This window comes from Salmo salar, chromosome ssa12 (genome assembly GCF_905237065.1).
Source record: "Salmo salar chromosome ssa12, Ssal_v3.1, whole genome shotgun sequence".
In the NCBI taxonomy this organism is placed as follows: domain Eukaryota; kingdom Metazoa; phylum Chordata; class Actinopteri; order Salmoniformes; family Salmonidae; genus Salmo; species Salmo salar.
In genome coordinates, this window is record NC_059453.1 from 17,688,093 (window position 1) to 17,713,165 (window position 25,073).

Below are 25,073 nucleotides of genomic sequence, written 5' to 3' on the forward strand. Positions count from 1 at the left end.
AAGATCACTTCAGAACAGTCTAATATGACCCCCAAAGCCACACCCCCATTAACCCCTTGTAGCTGGGCAAAAAGTAACTCAGTACATAACAGATCAATAATAAACTAGTAGTAAGGTGCCTGAGTATTTTATTTAACCTTTATTTAGGAGGACCCTTTCCTAAGTGTGCAAGTGCACACTTCCTGTCATGGATTTTAATGTATGGAATTGGTGTGAACATTGGCTGCAGATTCCATCTTTGTTAAATCCATATGAGAAAGTGTGCAAGTAGATACTTCAGGTGGAGAATCGAGACATAGTCAAAAGGCATAGGGCCAATGACGTCTATAAACCCTGGATTGCTGATGCTATGTATTGGGTAATGACAGGATTTGAGGCCACCAGTCAGCCATAGTGGTACTCCCAAGAAGAAGCAGTCCCCCATAGGAATTAATTTAATTCTACCAGAGGAGGCTGGTGGGAGGAGCTATAGGAGGATGGGCTCATTGTAAAGACTGGACTGGAACTCATGGAACATATAGAAACCACTTTTGACTCAGTTCCAATAATTCCATTCCAGCCATTACAATGATCCCGTCCTCCTATAGCGCCTCCGACCAGCCTCCTCTGAAATCTACATATTTCAATTCAATGTTTCAAGGACAAATTTACATTTATTTAAGTATTTTTGTTGTTGTAGTGGGAAAGGAACATTGGTACTTTCCAAAAATTCTAATTTAAAGATTTTTTTTTTAATATTGTTTTATTTTAAATGTTTGTGTTTAGCTCACATAATATAATTTAAAAGTATGCATTTTTCTTTGCCACTAATTGGTGGCCTTTTGTCCATTCAGATCAGGAAAATTACTCTGGCCCAGTGGGAGTACGATTCGTGGAGAAAATGGATCAATGCCTTTTGGCCGATCCGTTTATGGTATCAGGCTGTGTGAAGAAGGAGTTGGGTTCTGTCAATTTGGTCAAACTATCCAGAAGTGGATTTTTTGTGTGTCTGCTGCCCAGAGGGACAGGGCGCTATGTGTTTTGCAACTCGGAACGAGCTCTGTGTCCTGCTTTGCTCTCTGCAGCAGAAAGGTGTGATAACTGTTCAGTGTTTAGTGTTGAAGTGGATCTACTGAAGTTGAGAATCCCCGGTGTCTGTGATGCACGCCATTTGGTGTGTAGCAGACCCGCTGGCGAGTGAGAGACTAAGAAGACCCTGTCTGTCCTTCTGAGTTTTGATGCAGAGTTTTTGCCTGATAAAGTCATGCTACGGGATACAAGTTATCCTGTGACAGCTTTTGTTCCGAACCTAGTACGGTGTTTCAGGTTCCAAGTTTATGACCATGTTGCAGCAGTATGTAGGAGGGAGATTCCCAGGTGTGATAAGTGTGCAGGAGGGTATGGGACAAAGGACTGTAGTTTCGGTGAAAAAGTGTTTCAATTGTGAGGATGACCATGGTGGGGATCAGAAATGTCCATTGTGAGTGAGACAGATTGAAGTGCAGCAAGTGTCATATACTGAGACAGTGAGGAAAGTACAGGATGGTGGGCTAAGGATGAGGGAGCCTGAGAGGATCCATGTGAGTACTAGGCCGGTACAGAGTAACCCAAACAATTTTTGCTTTAGTAAGGTAGGCTTCTTGGCATGTATTGCTGTAGTCATTAATTGTACCGCAAAGATGGAAAGGAAATCCCAGAAGATTGAATTCAAAGTAGCAGCAGCAGAGAAGTGTTGGGGTATCAGAGATTTTAGTGTAGAACTACAGGTGGTTTTGAGAGAAGGGGTTCCAGCCTCCTAGGTGTAGGATCTGTTAGGTCCAAAGTAGTGGTGGGATGTGTTGGAGATAGTGGGATATATAAGTTTAGATGGTGATGCAATTTCCTTTTGTCCCCATTTCCCTTTTTTTGTGAATAAATGTGCAATGCACTTTCCAAACTGTGAAAGGGCAGCAATAGCAACAATGTGTCTAGTCTGTTGGAAAACCACAGGAAGAAGAAAAAGCCAGGAGCAGAGAGGAAGCAGCGAAGCCAACATTTTGGCCAGGGACCAGGGAACCAGGCAAGGGTTTCACATTTCCCACAAAAGCGTTTCATCAATTGAGTACGTTTATAATAAGGTGACCAGATTTCTGAAATTAAAACCGGGACATTTCCAGTTCGGCGGTCAATATACCATTAAAATATCCAATGTTATTATATATGAAATAAAAAAGGGGACAATTACAGTTTCATGTATTTAGTCTAACAGGCTCACTATGATAGAGAAAACAACTATATTACAGAAACACTACAGACAAGACAGAACTGTCCAATCTGAACAGCCATTCAGTGGTCCTGGTAGTCTGGGTAGAATAAGAGCAGAAGAGAACATGAGAAAAATAAAAAAAAACAGACAATAGTATATGTGAAATACTTAACATAATAAAAAAATTAGACGATGATGTGATTGGTAACTACATAATATACTTATTCCAACCTAATCTGTATATTTCTCAGAAGAATGTATCTTCTTCAGGATTGCTCCGTCTTTGGCCAGCTTCTCCATGAACTCCTGGCAGGGGAGGTTGAAGTTTAACTTCACAATAAGCATGGCCTTGATGGTAGGAACATTGAACCTATTTCTTGCTGCTGTCCATATATCATTCATTCCGTTTCTTGGAAAGAGCCACTGTACCTCCTCTGTCTTCTCTTCTTACTCGCTTAACTTTTTCTTCTGCTCGAATCTTTCTCCTCCTCTTTTCTTCACTCATCTTCCTTTCCTTCTATTCACCTCACTCTTCTACACTCTCCTTGCTTCACTCTTTTTACTCCCTTAATTTTTCCTTCTCCTTCCTCTCCAATCTTTAATAATAACTAGTTCACTATTAGATAAAATACTTTGGTTAACAGATTCCCATTGCTTGCCTCATTTTTGTATTTTATATCAAAAACATTGTTAAGAATAATAAATTGGCAGGCTCTGTAATCATATCTTTACCTTTCCCCCCTCTCTCTTTCATTCTTCTTCCTATCCAGTCTTCCTCCTCTCGTTCCTCTCTACTCTAACAGAAAACATTATGCTAATGTTATCCATGAAAATGTCAAAATATATTTTCACACTACTTATAATGCCAAACCATTAAAATTGTAATCTACAAATAAATATCCTCATAATTAATTGTGCATTCATTTAATATCATATTTTCAAAATAGCCCGTCCACTGCATGTTTACATATTGTAATGACCTGACTAGATCATGAAGGAACAAATGTCCAGACAGAGGATGGAGTTAACGAATGGACGGTTTATTAACCCAACTTAACACAGGCTACTGTTTGGCCGTAGCCCACGCCAAATAAATGAAAGGTACACTACAAACCAACCGTGACCTTCTCTTGTGAAGCCCAGACGTAAGAGAGAGAACAATGGCTAAACCCGGTCTTAACTTCCAATGCTCCATCCCCCTGCCCAACCCCCTTCACGCCACTCCGCCAACTACCAGGCTGCCCGGTATCAGAACATTCCAGGCATTCCCGTGATTGGCAGATAGCAGGTTGATTGGCATGACTCCGTGAACACTGGTAAGTACGACACAACCCACTAATAGCCTAACACATAACCCACAACTGTCTGTGCGGGTCGCTACACAGCCCCCCACCACAAAGTCCCCTCGTCCCCGAGGGAACAAACAAAGTCTCTGAAGCGACCCGGAGGTCTCCTTTGCCTGCGTGGCCGTGATGGTCGCAGAGTGTCCAGATGTGAAACAGGGGGCTCCATCCGTGGCAGGGGGCTGCCCCTCTGGGACCCAGGGGATGAAGGAAGGGATATGGGGGACAAGGAAGCGGGAACGGGGAATACAGTCCGTTGCTCCAGGGAACCACGCGGTGACACAGGGAGGGAGACAGGGGGAGTGGGCCGTCTGGAGCCTTGTCGACGGCACCTGGGGGTGGGTGCCTGGAGAATGTCCTTGCCAGAGAGGGGAATTGTGGGGGTCCCTGGGGTTTGGGGAGAAGCGGACCCTCTGTATGGGGCTAACCTGTCCCGGTGCAGTGCCACCTTTCTCCCCCTGGAAGGAAGCTGCACCCGGTACACAACCTCCCCTACCCTCTCCAGGACGCTGCTGGGCCCCACCCAGTGACTGTCCAACTTGGGGCATTTGCCTTTTTTCCTTAGGGGGCTGTAGACCCAGACCAGCTCCCCAGCCACAAAGTGCCTTCCCCAGGTGTGCACGTCATAGTTCCTCTTCTGCCTCACACCTGCATTCACCAGCTGCTCTCTGGCGAAGGTCTGGGCTGTCTCCAGGCCGTCCTGGAGTCTCCGGGCATACTCCGGCCCCGGGGGAACATGAGGGCTATCCAGGGGCCGACCAAACGCCATCTCCGCAGGGGTGCGGATCTCTCTCCCCAGCATGAGGAGGGCAGGCGTGCAGGAGGTGGAGTCTTGGACAGCGGAACAGCATGCCATGAGGACCATAGGTAGGTGCTTGTCCCAGTCACGCTGGTGTTTGGCAGAGTCGATGGCCAGTTGCTGTCCAAGTGTTTTGTTGAAGCGCTCCACAAGGCCATTACTTTGAGGATGGAGAGGAGTAGTGTGGGTCTTGTGAATACCCAGCCTCTCACACATGGTGGCGAACACACGGGACTCAAAGTTTCTGCCTTGGTCGCTGTGGATGGACTCCGCAGCTCCAAACCTGCTGAACATCCCCGCTGTCAGGGCGTCGCCGATGGTCTCTGCCTCCTGGTCAGGCAGAGCATAGGCCTCAGGCCATTTTGTGAAATAGTCCATAGCCGTGAGCACCCAGCGGTTTCCACTGTCTGTGGTGGGGAACGGCCCAACTACATCCACTCCCACCCTCTCCATGGGAGCCCCCACTGGGAACTGTTGGAGCTGAGCATGAGAGCGGCTTGGGGGGCCCTTTCTCGCTGTGCAGTTGTCACAGCGGCGGCAAAAGTCCTCCACATCCCTCTTGTGCTGCCCCCAGTAAAAGCCCTGACGGAGGCGGCGGAGTGTTTTTGTGACCCCAAAGTGTCCAGTCCCCACCCCCCATGAGTACTCTGGAGCACCGCCTCCCGCAATGCTTATGGGACCACCACCTGCCACCTCTCCTCTCCCGTAGCTGACTCCTTCCATGCCCGCTGTAGCACGCCATCAGCCAGCCGCAGTCTCTCAAACTTTGACCACAACCCTTTGGTCGCGAGTGAGAGCGCTGTCACCTCTTCCCATGGTGGCCTCACCTGTGCCTCTACCCACTGTAGCACTGGCTGTAGGTCTGTGTCCCGTCCCTGCTGCTGCCCCCATTCAGCCACGTCGACAGTCTGCAGCTCACAGCAGACAGGGCCGCTCACCCGACACACTGTGGCACAGACCCCCTCCTCTGCACTCAGCGCTCACTCCCGTCCCTCTCTCCGTTCACAGTGGCGGCAGCCATCTGCAGTACAGGGCCGACGGGACATGGCGTCGGCGTTGGAGTGGCGTGCCCCTGCCCTGTGCACCACTGTGAAGTCATACGGCTGAAGCTCCTCCAACCAGCGTGCCACCTGCCCCTCTGGTTCTCTGAACGACATGAGCCACCGGAGAGCAGAGTGGTCAGTCCTCACAGTAAATGGCAGGCCACCCAGGTAGTACTTCAAGTGTTTGATGGAAGCCACAACAGCCAAGAGCTCCCGCCGGGTGACACAGTAAGCGGCGCTCATGTTTGTTAAATGTTCTGCTGAAGTAGGCCACCACTCTCTCCCCCTCTGGCCCCACCTGGGCCAGCACCCCACCATGCCCACATTGCTCACGTCGGTGTCCAGGATAAAGGGCAAGGTGAGGTCAGGGGGCGAGCACAGGGGCCTCGATCAGTGCACATTTGAGGGTGTTGAAGGCCTCCTCACACTCCACTGTCCAAGTGAAGGCCTTGTCCTTCGGCAGCAGGCGGTTCAGGGGAGCAGCGACGCTTGAGAAGCCCCGTACAAACCTCCTGTAGTACGAGGCCAGGACCAGGAAGCTCTTCAGCTGACGCTGGTCGGTGGGGGTGGGCCAGTCTCGGACAGCCCCCACCTTGTCCTCCATGGTGCTGATCCCCTCCTTCCCCACTCGGTGGCCCAAGAAGGACACCTCTCTCCTCATGAAGTGGCACTTCTCGGGGTGGAGCTTCAGACCTGTGGCAGCCACCCGCTCCAGCACACTCCGTAGCGCCACCAGAGCTGACTGGAAGGAGCTGCCATGGGCCAGGATGTCATCGAGGTATACCAGACACTGCTGTCGGGGGATGCCATCCAGCACCCTGTCCATCAAATGCTCAAAAGTAGCTGGAGCGTTGCACAGGCCAAAGCACAGGACCTTGAACTGCCAGTGTCCTCTGTTAGTGGAGAATGCAGTTTTGGCTCTGGGCTCTGGGGAGAGGGGCACCTGCCAGTAGCCACTGCGGAGGTCTAGTGAGGAGAACCAGGAGGGACCCCCTAACCAGGTCCAGCGACTCATCGATACATGGTATGGGGTATGAGTCCTTCCTGGTTACCTCATTCAGCCGCCTGTAGTCCGCACAGAACCTCAGCTTGCCCCCCTTCTTAGGAACCATGACAAACGGCGCCGCCCAGGGGCTGTCTGAGGGCTCGATGAAGTCTGCCCGCTGCATCTCCAACACAGCCTTGTCTGCCGCCTCCTGGCATGCCAGCGGGATACGGCGGGGACGCATCTTGATGGGTCGAGCATCACCTGTGTCAATCTCATGCTGCACCAGATGAGTCTGACCCACCTCTTCCTCACTCAGCGCAAAGCTGTCTCTGAATTCAAACAGCAACTGCCACAACCGTTCTTGCTGCTCAGGGTCAAGACCAACACCGTTCCTCTCCCATATCTCCCCTCACTGCAGACAGTGTCCTCTCCTCTCCCATCTGGGGTAGCTGGGCTGGGGGGTGCGGCCCGGGCTCACGGAGGGCTGTGTCGTGGGGGTAGCTGGGGGAATGTAACACACAGCCGTAGGTGACAGGGGGCTGGGGAAAAGTCACACACAGATGTGGGGGGGGGCAGCCATGAGTCTCTGCTGCTTTAACTGTTGGAGTAAAGGGTTTGTTGGGTTGAGTGTATGTGATATTAGGGGGGCCATGATGACTGCAGGCCCTCCCTGGAAGCTCAGTGTGCCCCCATTTAGGTCTAACTGGCAGCCTGTGCTCCTAAGAAAGTCCAACCCCAGGATACAAGGGTCCTGCACAGCCGCCACCCACACGGGATGACGCACAGTCCTGCCCTACTGTCAGAGTCATTATTCCCTTCCCTTTCATGGGTGCCAGCTCACCTGTGACTGTGCGGAGCTGCACACGTTGTGGGCTCACACTGAATCCAACCTGGTACAATATCTGGCCTCACCAGGGTTACTGTGGACCCAGTGTCCACCAGGGCAGAGCAGGGCACCCCCTCGACAGTGACATGACAAAAGTCCCCAACACAGGTCCGGCCCACCACAACAACAGGCTCCGTCCGCTTGCCCACGTCTGCTTCTGGGGAAGTGGAGCCTTGCTTCCCCGTCTGGGCCGGTGGGCTCCTCCTGAAGAAGATGGTGGTGGTTGGGATAGAAAGCCAGGGGTCCGCACTACCCGGTCAATGCGGACCCCGAGCCGTTTCCCTAAGCTCCGGGGGACTTGGGGCAATCCCGGCGCAGATGGCCTGTCTGGCCACAACCCCAGCAGACCCGGGGACCACGGCATGTGTTTCGTTCCACCTGTAGCGACACAGCCGAATGAGTTCTGTCATATCAGCCACGCATGCAGGCTTTTCCGGCTCTGGGCTGCTCTGCCCCCAGCTCTCCCAGAGGGTCTGCCTCCCCTGCGCCCCCACCAAAGACCCAGCTGAAGCCCCAGCCCACACCAGCTCCCTCTCCAAAGCCATCTCCAAGGCTATCTGCAACGACTCAGGATGAGCCAGCTGGGTCTGTAGGCGCAGCTCCGTAGGAGAAAGCACCTGTATGAACTGGTCCCGTGCTAGCTCGCTCTGCACGTAGGGGGGCATGTGAGCATATGCCCGCCCGAGAGGCTCTCAATGTTATTAGCTAGCACCCGTAGAGGCTCTCCAGGCTGCCTGCGTCTATTACTCAGTTCGGAGCGCAGCAGCCCGGGCTGTACACACTGTCCATAACGCCTCCTCAGTGCTCCCACTAAGGCACCATAATCGCGTCTGTCCTCGGGGCTAATCAATATCAAACAGGCCAGAGCATCATCCGTCAGGCATAAAGGCAACTGCAGTGCCCTATCTTCATTCGACCACCCCCTAAAATGAGCTAACAGTTCAAACTGAGCATGAAAAGCTTCCCAATCCGCCTTACCGGAATACTTTGGGGTCTTAACGATACGGACGCAGCCGGGGCTGGCGCCGCCATGTTTGTTTACATCCTGAGCCCCAGATTCCTCGTCGACGTCACCCCTTCGGTCCGCCCACCAGAATCCGCACGAAACACGTTAGACGAAGCACTCATGCCCGCTTCAGCCGCCATCACTCAACGTCCTCCCTCAAGCGGCCTCTGGGATCCGACGCCCTGGCGATCTCCTCAGCCAGATCCTCCGACGTCCATGCACACGCACCTCCTTGGCCATAATCGTCCCCTACCTCCACCTTCACTTTTGGATTCCCTTGAAGCATTTTCAACCCCCGTTCTCACCTCACGTTAGCTAGCTGGCTAACTTCTATACACGTTTTACTTCTGACACCAGTGTAATGACCTGACTAGATCATGAAGGAACAATTGTCCAGACAGAGATGGAGTTAACGAATGGACGGTTTATTAACCCAACTTAACACAGGCTACTGTTTGGCCGTAGCCCACGCCAAATAAATGAAAGGTACACTACAAACCAACCGTGACCTTCTCTTGTGAAGCCCAGACATAAGAGAGAGAACAATGGCTAAACCCGGTCTTAACTTCCAATGCTCCATCCCCCTGCCCAACCCCCCTTCACGCCACTCCGCCAACTACCAGGCTGCCCGGTATCAGAACATTCCAGGCATTCCCGTGATTGGCAGATAGCAGGTTGATTGGCATGACCCCGCGAACACTGGTAAGTACGACACAACCCACTAATAGCCTAACACAAACCCACAACTGTCTGTGCGGGTCGCTACAATATGAACGTTTTTAACCTAGCTACCATGACAGTAGCTAGCTAACCTAGCTAGATAACTTAGTCGAGCATAGCTAATGTTAGCTAGCATAACCTATTTAAAATCTTATAGAGCAGATCATCTATCAACACAATAAATTGTGACATATAACATCACTAGCTAGTATCTCAAACGATTGTAACTTACCTGGCTTGAAAAGGCATTTGTGGTGATGTTGTGTATTCACTCGACACTTGCTAGCTTCTGGTCGAGTTTTCCACAGCAGTTTTCTCTAAAACCAGCGGGAGCAAGTAGTTAGTAGAAGAGTGAATGAAGCTGATATAGCGAGCAGCCCCTCTGCTGGACAAAACAAGCACAACGCGATTGAGACGTCAACCGGTAGGCTCTGCTGCCCGGTCTTTCTTGCCACGTTAAATATTATTTCACTCTGCGGTCTGTTTTAATGCACTGTTAAAACGGTGACAGCTCCAGCCGAGGACAGGCCACCAAAAACGGGGACTGTCCCCGGAAAACATGTAAGACAGCGTGTTTATGTAAAGTCACTTTACATGCACAGTAACAATTCAATATTAAACGGATTATGGCGGTAGGCAGGTGCAATAGTCATGTAAACACCTTACATGACTATTAATCGGTGTAAGGTCAAAATTGAAGTAAGCATACCGATATGAGATTGAAAAACCTGGTTTTCTGAGCAACCTTTCGAATTATTAGGACATGTAAACACCTTAATCAGCGTTCCAGCTGTGTATTTGATCTGCATGTGCTAGCACGAGCCAAGCGAGGCTCCTTCCTCTTTAGCGTGAGTACAACGGAATGTATGCATCTTAGAAATAGTTTTAAAATACAAACTTTACATGTCCGAACCCATAATCAAATATGCTCACCAAAAATAACATGGTCGCTGTGGTAGAACTTTTATTTTGATTAGCGATTTTCTGTATTTATCAGAGTGCTATAGAAACCTGATTTCAGATGTGTCTATGTAAACATTATTATTTGGGAGATCGTTCTTCGTACAACGCATATAAATGTATAAACTATTATATGAATCAGATTATCCACAATAATCGCATTATTGTGTGTGTGCTTGTAACCGCACTCAATGTTATTGTTTTTCTTTGATTGAAACAACTAAAGTGAATTCAAACAATCCAATCAGAGAACCAGACCTGCAAATCTTTACCGCTCACCCCGCCCGTATTTTATAACCGACCAATCAGTGGTGGAGTGGGCGGAGTCAGGGATACCAGCGGAGGATTCAAACGGAAAATGGCAGCGGATAAAGATACAAATGAAAATACACAAAACAGAAGGTAAAAATAACATTTAAACAATATGTAGACAGAATAAACCATGCACGCACGTAAATATACTATGGAGTTGTGGTACTGGCATTCGAATTTGGCTTGCTAGCTTCTCTGACATGCGTGTTGTTTTTCGGTGACAGTGAAAGCTAATTGAGCTAACTAACGTTAGTTAGCTACTGTTTAGCCGCTGACAATCAAGTGACGTGTTGTGGCAAAATACAATTTCAGTGCATCACACAACTACTCTGAACGGAGTGAACAACAATACAGTGCATAGCATTTATTTCTGCGCTGTCGCTGAATTACAGCAAGACTCCATAGTTAGCCTAGCTAGTAGTCGCAAATATAGACAGCAGTGAGCTGTCATTGGTCGACTACGTTTTGAATGGTCCGGTGAGCGGGGTTTGTTGATTTTTGCAGACCATTCCATTGGTCCTGAAGTGAAATCTCCACTCACTTGAGGCACCAGGCCATGTAAAACCAACTCCCCACCATTATGCCAAGTCAAGCTGCTCTGAATTGCCAGTGAGTGTGTACTTGTGTGAAAGAGGTGTCTTCAGCTCACTGATCTTCAGAGCCATGAGTTCACCGATCTTTAGCGCAATGGACCCATACTTTCTCCTGTCTGTCCAACCACTAACCCATTCATCGACGCTAACTACCTTTAGCGCGTATGGACGACAGTATCTTCTGGCCGGAGGAGAAACATAAGGAACGTAGCTTTTCATTTTCAAAATGCAAAAAGTTGAATTACTACCAGCTTTTTATAGGGTTACGGTTCAAATCAAATTTATTTTATATAGCCCTTCGTACATCAGCTGATATCTCAAAGTGCTGTACAGAAACCCAGCCTAAAACCCCCAAACAGCAAGCAATGCATGTGAAAGAAGCACGGTGGCTAGGAAAAACTCCTAGGAAAGGCCAAAAAATACGGTTCACACACCGGCCACGAAAGACAGACACTACAAACATGTTGTCACTGAAAAATACTGTTGGCTGCAACTGTTAAAGCTTTCTACAGTACGTGCATTTTTTGCATTTGTGAAATTATGTTGAAGTGATATGAAAGTGGAGGACTTTATGTTTCCTAGAACTGTACCGCAATTGAGAACCGATTCACATTTAGATGGAGTATTTTGCTGTTTCAGCTGCCAGATTTCAATTCGCCTCTAACAAAACATGAGGTCTTTGGACTATAGTAACGTTAGGCTTCTTTAGTCCGTTATTGGAGCCAACCACTACACCATCATCATACGTGTGTGTAAGAGGGAGACAGATTTGGTGTGTGTGAGAAAGTCAGTGTAAAGATAAGCGGTTGTTTAAAGATTTGCCTAGATCTTCAGCATCTGTATGTGTGTTCCATCAGGGGTACGGTGTGTAAGGTGGTGATCAGCCAGATGCAGGGGGATCTTCGGGCGGCGGTGGTGTTGGTGGCTGCCCGCCCGTCATCTTTAACCCAGATTTCTTTGTGGAGAAGCTACGTCACGAGAGACCTGAGGTGTTTCAAGAGCTGGTGCTTAGCAACATCAGCCGCCTCATCGACCTTCCCGGTGCTGAGTTCTCTCTGCTGTTAGGGACGAGGGCACAAGACACTCACGGGGCCGGAGGGGGATTCTTCCGCTCCTTCAACTTCCTCAAACGTAAAGGTGGAGAGACCTGCCATGAGGATCAACCAAGGCTGTCTTCACCTGGGGTGTTTTCAGCAGGATGCAATGTAGAACAAATATGCCTGTCTGACATGTAGAAGAGGGAATCACGATGGCTTTACTCATGGCATTTTAATCTGCAACGTTTGACAGTGTTTGGCTACTGAACGTGGCCCTGGGTTGCAATAATGTTGAATAATAATATAAATGTACAGCACTCAGATTCTCGTCCTTTGGCCGTTGTCATCGTCACAGATAAGGAAGTGGTGTTTGGGACTCCTTTGACAGAGGAAGGCATCGCCCAGATTTACCAGCTCATCGAATACCTCAGCAAGAGTGAGTTGATCATGTTGTTGTACAGTTCCCATCTGAGGCATGATCCCTCAATGTAATTCTCTCTTCTCTGTCCTAGCACCCAATGGTAGAACCAGCTAGGACAGCAGTGCCCTGCCCATCTTCCGAAACATCTAAAACCCTATCTCTTCTAAGAGTATCTTAAGTAATCCCACAGAACCCCCCCTTCTTTCTAGCTCTAACTTTGCTGATAGCTACTTTATTGAGGAAAATGTACTTAATATGCGCTGTGATATGTGGTTGTCCCACCTAGTTATCTTAAGATAAATGCACTAACTGTAAAGTGTCTGCTAAATGACTCAAATGTAATGCGAAATCTTATCAGAAAGTAGGCTAAACTTGCTGTTCTGACATGCAGTGTTGTAGTACTCAAGTCTGTAGTACCAGCTTTCTACATTAAGCAATGGAGCTTTTAGCACTACCAAGGGAGTCGTAACTGGAATGTAAAAGACTGACTCGAACACTAGCTTGGGACTCGATGTAGTACCCCCCCAAAAAAATACGATTCTCCATGACTGTCTGTTTTATTTTGATTGTTAGTTCTCAAAGGTGATCTTATTTAAAAATATGTAGTTATATAGCTCCTTATAGTGTTGGTCTCACATTTCATGAGCTGAAATAAAAGGTCCCAGAAATGTTCCATATGCACAAAAGTGTATTTCTCTCATTTTGTGCACAAATTTGTTTACCATCCCGTTAGTGAGCATTTATCCTTTGCCAAGATAATCCATCCACCTGACAGGTGTGGCATATCATGAAGCTGATTCATCCATGATCATTACACAGGTGCACATTGTGCTTGGAACGATAAAAGGCCACTTTAAAATGTGCGGGTTTGTCACACAACACAATGCCACAGATGTCTCAAGTTTTGAGGGGAGCGCTGCAATTGGCATGCTGACTGCAGGAATGGCTACCAGTGCTGTTGCCAGAGAATTTTATATTAATTTCTCTACCATAAACTGCCTCAGTCTCAACCTCATGCATCGGCATGTATAATGCACGGCCCCATGTGGCAAGGGATTTGTACACAATTCCTGGAATTGCACCAGCCATTGCACCAGACATGTCACCCATTTCGCATGTTTAGGATGCTCTGGATCAACATGTAAGACAGTGTGTTCCGGTTCCCGCCAATATACAGCAACTTTGCACAGCCATTGAAGAGGAGTGGTACAGAATTCTACAGCCACAATCAGCAGCCTGATCAACTTTATGCAAAGGAGATGTTGCGCTGCAGGAGGCAGATGGTGTTCACACCAGATACTGACTGGTTTTCTGATTTATACACCCCTACATTTTTTAAGGTATCTGTGACCAACAGATGCATATCTATATTCCCAGTCATGTAAAATCCATAGAGTAGGGCCTAATGAATTAATTTCAGCTGACTGGTTTCCTTATAGGAACTCTAACTCAGTAAAGTCTTTGAAATTGCATCATGTTGCCTTTTATATTTCTGTTCAGTATACATACTGTATATCTGGTTTTAGTAGTTTATAGTTTGCACTGAAAACATTTTACAAACCCTAAAATAATTTCCATTCCATAAAAAAATATTATAACAACTTAATTTTTTGGAATGCGGGAATGATTTATAAATGAGTATTGGAACTCGCTGATTGATTCACTGCATATTTGACTTATTGATTGATTTCCACCATTGATTGATGATCAGACTTACATGTTAAGGGCCTGTTCAGGGTGCTAGGTGATTTGTTTCATTGATTGATTGATGATCAGACCTCGCAGGTAGAGGGTCTGTTCAGGGTGCCGGGTAACAGTGTGCGGCGGCAGGCCCTGAAGGAGCAGCTGAATGGGGGCAAGATATCGACCTGAGGCAGGGGGCTTCCACCCCAACGACGTGGCCACCCTCCTCAAGACCTTCCTGGGAGAGCTACCTGAACCCCTCCTCACACCAACACTTCCACGCTCACCTCAAAATAGCAGGTACCCCTGTCTGAGCACCTCCCCTCTCTCTCTCTCCTGTAGCTTTAGTTTTCAAAAACCTACAAAAAACAATCACACCTGGTGCTCAAAAATCTGTAGAATTGATGTTCAGTTTTTAATATACCTATATTGAAGTCTCTTGTGTGTTCTGTTTCTGTCCCATCCCCATCTTCCCCTCTCTCCTCCCTCCATTCCCCCAGACATGACTCTGTTGGATGAGAAGGGCAACATGACGTCAGTACCTGATAAGGAGCGTCAGATTGAGGCCTTACAGCTCCTCTTCCTGCTGCTGCCCCAGGCCAACCGCAGCCTCCTCAAACTGATCCTGGACCTGCTCTACCACACCGCCAAGCAGCAGGACAAGAACAAAATGTCCGCCTTCAACCTCGCCCTCATGTTCGCCCCCACGTTGTGTGGCCCAGAGATGTATGTACTGCAACTCAATTCAAATCAAATGTGTATTATAAAACCTGTTTTTATGTCGGCAGTTGACAAAAGTGCTTTATAGATACCCAGCATAAAACCTCAGAGAAAGCAATGCCAAGGCAGAATCACAGGGACTAGGAAAAACGCCTGAAGCTGGACTGTGCCGTGATCATTTATCATGTGGATCAGGGTTTCCCAAACTCTGTCCTGAGGCTTGTTGTCCTAGCACTACACAACTGATTCAGATAGTCACAGTTTGACCATGACTTCCTTATTTCAATCAGCTGTGTAGTGCATAATACATGAGTATTCAGACCCTTTGCTATGAGAGTTGAAATTGAGCTCAGGTGCATCCTGTTTCCATTGATCATCGAGATGTTTCTACAACTTGATTGGAGTCCACCTGTGGTAAATTCAATTGATTGGACATGTTTTGGAAAGGCACACACCTGTCTATACACTGTCAACTGTGGGACCTTATATGTCAGAGCAAAAAAAACAAGCCATGAGGTTAAAGGAATTGTCTGTAGAGTGCCCGAGACAGGATTGTGTTGATGCACAGATCTGGGGAAGGGTACCAGGTACCAAAAAGCACAGTGGTCTCAATCATCCTAAATGGAGGAAGTTTGGAACCACCGAGACTCATGACCAAACTGAGCAATCGGGGGGAAAAGGGTCTTGGTCATAGAAGTGACCAAGAACCCAATGGTTCAGAGCTTCAGAGTTCTGTTAAATGTAGGCTTTACTGTCCTGTAGTCATGGCGATTATTCACTTGGCTTGCCTAGTAGAACCTCAGATATACACTGGCCCACAATGTGTTCAGTGTTTTGTTCTGGTACAGCCTATCCTCACAGTGCACTGTGTTATGAATTGTAGAATCAGGAATGTAATAAAATAAAAATGCATTCAATTTAGATGTGAATATAATAATTGGGTGGGTGCTTATTTGTCTCTGTTCTCACATGTAATGTGCTACGCATGTATTTTTTTTTTTCCATTACTCCCCTGAGACCTGGGAATTGTCCGCCGTCTCCATTATCAACACACCCTAGCAGTTAGCCTAAGAGCCTTCATCAAGGCACATCAACACATTATTTTCACTTTGTCGGCTCCCGGGATTTAAACAAGGGACTTTTTGTTTCTTTACTCAACCATAAATCCCTCTGACTGATTGATTTTCGTTCCACTGATAATTTGTGTGTGTTTTATCCAGATGTAGTGCCAGTGACCTCGAATCCGGTGCTTAAACAACGACATGGCCTTCCTCATCAAACACTCCCAGAAACTATTCAGGGTCGGAGCATAACTTCACACTCTGGGCCAGTTTTCCAACCTTGGAATAAGCCTAGTCCAGAGGGTTTCTGAACCGCACAGCAGATGCAAAGGTTAGCCAGCTAACTCGCCAAATATTCTGCTGGCTTTGAAACATTTTGAAAGATCATCTTGAAATGAGCTACGGTCTAATTGATTCAACAAACAAAAACACATTCTAAAGTTTGCTTCTTCAAAAACAAAATTACAAGATTTGAACCCAGAAAATCTAGTAGTTATTTCTGATTGCTTTTCTCGAGTTAGCTGCTAATTCATTACTCCTGCGTTTTACTATGCACACACTGGACTAAAACACTTCTGAACACATTGAGAATACCTAATACTATTGGCTTCAACTGTGTCCTGGGAAACTGGGCCAGTTGTCAGTGTTATTTATAAGATCTGTGGAACATGGGCGTCCAATAAGGTAATGCGTTGTCGAGTACAGAAGAGAAAGTATAATCATTATTTTTGGTGTGTTTTGATACCATTGTTGTCATGTCCACTCAGGCTCCTATGTACATGAGGGAAAGCATGCCAGAATCCACTTCACGGAATCTAAGACCCTGCAGACCAAGGTTAGTAGTAGACTCTTTCACCTGGGGGTTTACATCTATATCATTAAAGGATGTTGCACTTCTCTCAAACAAAGCGACCATATTTGATGCAAAACTGGAGCCAGTCAGGAGGCCTTCAAAGCAGGTGCTGATCGAGGTTCAGATCCTCCCCCTTTCCATTCATTATAATCTGCAGGGCCAAACTTATCCTAGATCAAAGCACTCCTCCGAGAGCTTGAATACAGGCCCTGTATAGGGTGTAAGCATCCCAATTTCCAGAAGGCTAGGTGGAGCTATTGCCCGACTTGCTTTACACCTTTCTAGTCTTTTTAGATCCACCGGGCCTATTATAGTGTCCAGGTCCTGAAATGTCTCCAGCTGTGGTTTAGAAATGTCTAAGCTAAAAGCAGGATCATAGAGTTAGAAATGTCTAGCTGTGGTTTAGAAATGTCTAGCTAAAAGCAGGATCGTTGCAAGTTGAAATGCTAAGCTGTGGTTTAGAAATTTCTGCCAAAAGCAGGATCATTATTAGATGTCTCTGTGGTTTAAATGTTCCTAGCTGTGGTTTGAAATGTCCAGGCTCCAAAACAGGATCATAGAGTTAGAAATGTCTAGCTGTGGTTTAGAAATGTCTAGCTAAAGAGGATCATAGGAGTTAGAAATGTCTAGCTGTGTTTAGAAATGTCTAGCTAAAAGCAGGATCATAGAGTTAGAAATGTCTGGCTGTGGTTTGAGAAATGTCTAGCTAGTGTAGGTTGAAATGTCTGGCTAAAAGCAGGATCATAGAGTTAGAAATGTCTAGCTGCGGTTTAGAAATGTCTAGCTAAAGCAGGATCACAGAGTTAGAAATGTCTAGCTGTGGTTTAGAAATGTCTAGCTAAAGCAAGATCATAGAGTTAGAAATGTCTAGCTGTGGTTTGGAAATGTCTGCTAAAGCAGGATCACTTAGAGTTAGAAATGTCTAGCTAAAGCAGGATCATAGAGTTGAAATGTCTAGCTGTGGTTTAGAAATGTCTAGCTAAAAAGCAGGATCAAAGAGTTAGAAATGTCTAGCTGTGGTTTAGAAATGTCTAGCTGTGCCAGATCAAAGAGTTGGCAATGTCTAACTGTGGTTTACGAAAAATGTCTAGCTGTGAGTAGGGCGTAGATCAACCCAATCTCCCTCTAAGGTGAAATAGGTTCTGTCCCATGTGGCACCCTATTCCCTTTGTAGTGCACTACTTTATATAAGGAATAGGGGTGCCATTTGGGTATGTATCCATAGACTCGTGTTGTGATGGAAACTGGTCAGCTCCTTTCTCACCCCCTCCTCAGGATGATGATAGACCTATTAGATCTGTGCTGGTTTCCATGCCCCTGTTCCCTGAAGAGGTGTTGCTGACCCCGTCTCAGAGTAGCCTGTCCCCCCTCCTCGTCGTCCAGGGCCGGCAGCACCACACAGAGGAGTCCCTGGAAGGAGCTGTTCAGACACGTCCTTGACAACGTTCCCAACTCTGCCAAGAAGAAGAAACTCTTATTACAGGTACTCACTGCCGGACTTCAAGCTTTTAATATTCTCTCTTTCCTTGTCTCCTTTTCGATACGAGGCAGATTTCACATTTCATGTAGAATTAAGAATGACTAGCTAATCCCAATATCCTGTCTCCTCATCCTCCATCTCTTTTCTCCTCCTGCAGCTTGCTAAACAGACTACCCCGGCCTGGCCAGACTTTCACAACTATCACGCAAAAGCACCTCCGTCACAGCTCTCCGATTCATCAAGGGTGTGTGTCATTGTGTTTTATGTGTATTTGACTTACAATTGCCAATATCCAATCAACAACTTTGCATGTATTTTGTAAATGTGTTACTTTGTATCAATATGAACTTAGTATGTTGTAGTCGCCATCTGCTGCATCATAACTGTTCTGTCTATTGTATATGAGGATCTTTAAGGCATTCCTCCCCAACCTCCTATTCATTATGCCGACTACCATACCAGTGAAAATGGGCATTTCTATATATAGCTTCAAAGTTATCTATGACATTATCGAAAAATGATTTCCTGGTAAAGTGAAGGTTAAATAACTGTTCTGTCAACTGTCACACTGACCTCCTGATCAGATCGAACCGGGTCTAAAAACAGAGAGCACATGGGGGGACCAACAGGCGTTGGAGAGGAGGGGCAGACAGATCTCCCGGAGATGGTTGCTGCGGCGATGGGACGGCTGGGAAAGGAGAACGTCGTCCTCAGTCGGTGCGAATTGACACACAAGGAGACCACTACAAACACACTTCCCTTGTCCACACTTCCTTGTTTTTGTAGATGTTCTTATGGTTGTGTATGCGTCTCAGGTGGACAGTCCGGTGACGGTGAATAATAATTCTCCAGTGGGGTCAAGGCCTGTCGATAGCATGGCCTCAATAGAGCAGAGGAGACTCAACCATCAAAGGTGTTGTTGCTTTTGGATTGATAACATGGCAATTCCCACTTTTTTTATAGACATTGGTTGACCTACATGTGTTTACGCGTATGTTGTATATCTTTCGTGATGCACTTCAATGTCATCATTCAACATTTACAATTTCCGCATCTTGTGAGCTTTTGTTAACTTTATCTGTTTTTGTCCTGTGTCTCATTCATCTTCTTTCTTTTTTCCCCTTTATCTCTCTCGTCTCCCTCCCTCCGGACTCTTCATCCATCTCCAGAATGTGTTTCTCTCCCTCCCTAGAAACATCGATGTTAGAATTGGTACTCCAACAACTTTCTTGTTTTTTTGTTGTCTTTTATAAAGATGCTTCGTATTGTAATTTTCTTAAATCCGTGACTAATACAACATTAATTCCCCGTCCAGACATGGGTTGCATCCCAACTAATCTCTTATTTCTCCTGAAGTGTGCTCTTGTTCACTTCCCTCAATGAGCCTACATAGATACTTGAGCAGTTGACCACTAGCTGAGCCCATATGGATACTGCTTGGCCACTAGCGACTTTTCTTTTACAGTTGACCACTAGCCGAGCCTAGATGGACATACTTTTACACGAGTCGACCACTCGCTGAGCCTACATGGATACTTTTAGACCACTACGGAGCAGCTTTCAGAGCCTACCACCGCGTCTGCGGATACTTTTACCAGTTGACCACTAACTGAGCCTATATGGATACTGCTTTTACAGTTGACCACTACAGCCGGCCTATTTGATAGCTTGTAGTTGACCACTCAGCTGAGCCTATGCTATGGATACTTTTACAGTTGACCACTAGCTGAAGCCTACATGGATACTTTACGTTGACCCACTTAGCTGAAAGCCTATATGGAACGTTTTTACAAAGTTTGACCACTAGCGAAACCTATGGGGATACTTTTGCTAAAGGATCCTCTCCTATTTTCGTGCCCCACTTAGATACTTTTACAGTTGACCACTAGCTGAGCCTATATGGATACTTTTACAGTTGACCACTAGCTGAGCCGATATTGTACTATATGTAAGTATCTTGTTGTGCATGTTTTTACATTTTCTTCTGAATCTGATGTTTGTACTACTCATCTGAAAAATGTGGTGTCTAATTTCAGTAATATTCTACGTCCCAATTGTTGCCCTACACACACACAAGCACTACCGACCGGATGATTATAGTCCCCCCTACAAGTGCTGCGATTAGCACCAGTCACGTCTGACAGGCCTGTTCCAAAGCTGGTTCAATGAGTTAGCCAGCAAACTGGCCCAAATTGTTGGAATGACTCAACAACAACAGAACTCGTTATACAAACGAATTATTGGTTTTCTCCATCTCAAGAGAGCTGAGGCAAAGGGCTGTTAATCAACCTTGCCTTCTGGAATATCTTGTGCTGATGTATTAACCCCTGCCTTCCGGAATATCAAAGCTAGGCTGGCTGATGTAGTTAACCCCTGCTTCTGGAATGTCAAAGCTAAGCTGGCTGATGTGTTAACCCTTCCTTCTGGAATAAATAGCTAAAGCTGGCTGATTTAGTTAACCTGCGCCTTCCGGAATATCAAAGCTGGCTGGCTGATGTAATATCCTGCCTTCTGGAATATCAAGTTAGCTGGCTTTGATGTATTAACCCTGCCTTCTGGAATATCAAAAGCTAGCTGGCTGATGCAATACCCTGCCTTCTGGAATATCAGTTAGCTGGCTGATTATTAACCCTGCCTTCTGGGAATATATCAAAGCTAGCTGGCTGATATATTAACCCTGCCTTCTGGAATATCCAAAGCTAGCTGGCTGATGTATAACCTGCCTTCTGGAATATCAAAGTTAGCTGGCTGATGTATTAACCCTGCCTTCTGAATACTCAAAGCTAGCTGGCTGATGTATTAACCCACCTGCCTTCTGGAATATCAAAGCTAGCTGGCTGATGTATTTACCCTGCCTTCTGGAATATCAAGTTAGCTGGCTGATGTATTGACCTCCTTCTGGAATACCCACACTTTTTGGATTGTCTAAGGCCAGTGGGTTTACATTCTTCTGTTAGCTCAAATGACTCCCCCATCCCTATGTAGGTGCAGCTACACTTTGTAGTGAGTGCATGTGGTGTGTGGAGAGAAACACTGGCTCAGGTTTTCTTGGATCTATATCATACAAATACCAGTCAGTACAGTATTGGATGATGCATGAACAGACCGCCCTGTAATGGCATCTGTGTTTGGGAGAGATGTAGGTAGGGCTTCATTTTGGGATGACTATTTATTTTTTTAGTCTGAGATTTGTGTATTAACTGATTTGAACTCCTCAATGTCGTGTACAATGACATATTTCCCTGCCCTGGTTTGGCCTGAGTTTTTGATAGTACAATGTTGTGATTATAATTTATTTTCTTTTTATTTTTTAACTGGAAGTCATGGTTTTTTTGGTGGATATTGGTTGGGACGCTAATGTTGATTGAAAGATTTTCTGGAAGTCTGAGATGGTTTTTGCTTTGTTGGAGAGAATTTGTAGTGACGGTTGTCAATAGAGGATTCTCTTACAGTACCTTCAGTGTTGCCCGGTCTGATACAAGTTTTCTTTATTGAGCGTGAATTGGGACATTTTGATCTGGGTCATGTTCTTTAGGGCACCAAATAGAACAAGACGGATTCAAACTGGGAGGGACTACCTGGACTTTTGTCCAATAAGGACACCCTTATTTTCACTTTCCGTTGCAGAACGTTTTGAAAAGTTTTTGTATCCTAATGGATTATGACGTTGGTTTTAATGAGGCTGTTTTTAGAGGAAGTGTTACATGGGGAATGTGAGAATGGGTTTTGTGGTAAGTTTCAAAGATGGGTAGTTTTTTTATGAATTTTTATACATGAAATGAAAGATTTCACCAGAAGCTTGCGTGCTGAGGTTATCAAGATGGCTTTGTTTTTTACTCTTTTTATTTTATTGTGCTGGTCAAGTAGCCTACCAATTTTACATGTTATTTCACTGCTTTTTAAATGGACTTTTTGGCCCCCTGTCTTTCTCTCTCTGTTACCTGAATTTCGGGCCATCAAGGCCCAACATATTTTGAATGTCATTTTGAAAAGCTGAAGGGTCATCTGGCCATTAGTGGTTGATACACACCGAGTCTTGCTGGAAACATTTCTAATGTGCCAATCATCTTTATGATCGTTGAGTCAGTTCTAGATTACATGATACAACATGTGGGCATTCTTTTAATCTCCCTTATTATTTTGTGTTACGTATTTCTTGTATGTTGAAAGTCTTTGGTTTTGTCAGCCAATGTTGACCATGGTCTTAAATGTATTACTTCAACTTCGTACCAGTGCTACTTGTTTTTCTGCTTATTTTTGTTCAGTCTATCTGTGAATAACAACGCATGGGTATGTGTCCCAAATGGCACCTATTCCTATATAGTTTCACTACTTTTGAGACAGAGCTCTCGGTGCCCTGGTCAAGTAGTGCACATTGAATTGTTGAGACGCAGACATTCATTTAATGTCTTCTGCAATAAACATAGTATACTATAATCTCACATTGCCGCCTAGACTTACTTTCATGCATCTTCCTCTGTTCATATAAATCTGTTACAATTGCCTTTAACATGTAAGGTCATTTTAACTACCTTTACCTGTTTTTAGTTTTTATGCTGTGTAAAATGTTTTTAACTCTGTCAAATAGATGCATTGATTTACTCTGATGCTATGGTTAAAACTATTTTCTACCATGTGAAAGTCTCACTGCAGAACATAAAATGTTACATACACTGCCGCACATTTCTTGAACATCCACGAGGGGCGTATATCCCGAGTCATTGAGTAAGTACCCTGTGTGTAGTGCTAGGGCATAGACCAAAACGTGCACCAGGGGGAACAAGACCGAGTTTGAGAAACCCTGCTATAGACCACTACATACGTATTGAGTGTATTATGTATGCAGTTTAGATCTAATAGTTTAACCTGCAATCAGACTCGTTTAGAGGTAAAGGCAGAGCGTTTGGCTATCAATCTTTAAAACCGTTTTTTGAAAGAATAGGAATTGTTGATTTCACCTGCCCAGCTGTCACGGAAGTCAAGTTTCCATTGCCTGTTCTGTTTAACTTATGCCATTAAAGGAATAATTTATAGCAGCTTTAGCCTATTTCTTGGCATCTTGTGCTTAAATTACAAACAGTAATTTGTAGTATAGGCCTATTGTTCTTGTTTGAGAAATAGGTTAATCATCAGCAATTGATATTCAGGAACAACCTTCCTCTATGTGTCGTAATTATCTCATAAATGTCTATAATGTGAACATTGGCTATGAAGTTCTTCCTGATGAAGGAATTTAATACATTTTTCGCCAGACCCACGCTATTTGACTACCGCAGTATAGTCTTTGCCATTGATGTTAAGCCCGTTTTCGTAATTGTTCAGAAATTGTATGAAAAATGGAGCGTTTTTTTCTTAATTCCAACCTGTCTCTTCGATTCACCGTAACTCTGCCGAGCTTAGTGGAACTGCAAGATGGTCGCCTGCGTACATCAGCAGCTCTCATGCGCGCTCTACCAGCGCCCCTTGGCATCGCATCTGCTCCACTTCAGGGCGCGATCAGTTCAGACGCGCCTCGGATGAAATGAAAAGCGACCCACCGGCGTCCCCGCGCACTGCAGACCTATTTGTATTAGGAGCTCAAACGGGTCCTTCCCTTTTGCGTACAAATATCGGGGTTCTCTCTTTGTTGTCGGTCTGGGTGCAACGACTCATTCTATTTTCATCATGCCAATAGAGCCGCTGTGTGCGCTTTTTTCTCCGTGGCCAGTTTGTATTCGATAAAGTTTACTGTTTTGTTTGTACTGTGAGAGAGAGTAGCCTTGTGAAATCAAACAGACTACAGACCATGGTAGGAAATTGGGGGACTAACAAAGAGAATAGACACAGTTTGCATGTAGAAGAAAAGACAGAATCATAGAGAGTTATAATATTTAATTCTGTAGAGGGTTTGATATCTGGTACATTACATCACACTCAAATTCAAACCCTGTCCCCTCATTGGGCTAATTTCAAAGTCACAACCAAATTAAACCAGCAGGCGCTGTCCAGCAGTGAAAGATCCATTAGGTGACAGTCAAAGAAGCCTCCACTTTCCAATCCCATGTGCCATATAGTAATACAGTAATGAATCATTTATGCAGTTAACTACATGAAACTTTTATCTAAGCTACACTTCATTGGTAGAGGAAAAATACAGATAATTGAGAACTAGGGTATTCCCCCCTCTGCATCCAGGCCCATGCAGCCTCGGGCTTGTTCCCCCCAGGGGATGAGACTAAAAGCGGGCAGCACCAGGAAGGGAGAGAGGCTACTGCTAAATGGAAGTGGCTCTCACTACTACTCTGCTGCCAGGAGAGAGAGCATGGATGTGAGTTCACACAGATTCTGGGAGGTGGTTTGCCTGTGTTGTGTGTGGCCAGCGGCCAGGAGGGAGGAGTTTTGTCTCAGCTCATTATTTGTAGAACCTTTTCGATGGATGATTGCTGAGGGAGGGTGAGAGTCCTTTTTTGGTTGTACCACTGTTCCTCTTCTGGGCAGAGAGCACACTGAGTCAATGAAAAGCTGAAGGGGAAGAGGAGCACTGTTCAGCAGAGTGGCGAGAGAGAGAGAGGTAGCACAGAAACGAATAGAGGAAAGAGAGAAAGAGCGATTTTTACGAGTCCTAAACCAATAATAGCAAACGTCTGGTTTTTAAAAGCCAGGCTGGGATTAATATCAGTGACCGTTCATCTGGACTGACTCGCTACATCACCTCTCTCTTTCTACAAGGTGAGTCTTCTGATCTTCCCTTTTTATTAGGGACACATTTGGACCATTTTCTCCCCTCCACTTGGTCTCTGGTCAGGGGATCTTTGGCCCACAGTACTTCCAGGGTCTCGGAGCTCTGAGTGGGGTTGGAGAGCCAGAGCCTTGTCTCGGGTTGCTGGTGCTTTTTGGGGCTAGAGGAGCGGATGACGATGCCAGGAAGAACCATGACTGAGGCCGGGTCAGGGGCTGTAGGCCAG

The 25,073-nt window shown here is 45.9% G+C and overlaps 1 pseudogene; it reads left to right on the top strand.

The window, feature by feature from the left end:
* The first annotated feature begins 11,038 nt into the window (after nt 1-11,038).
* LOC123725612 (rho GTPase-activating protein 19-like) lies at nt 11,039-18,089 on the top strand (annotated as a pseudogene).
* The last annotated feature ends 6,984 nt before the right edge of the window (nt 18,090-25,073 follow it).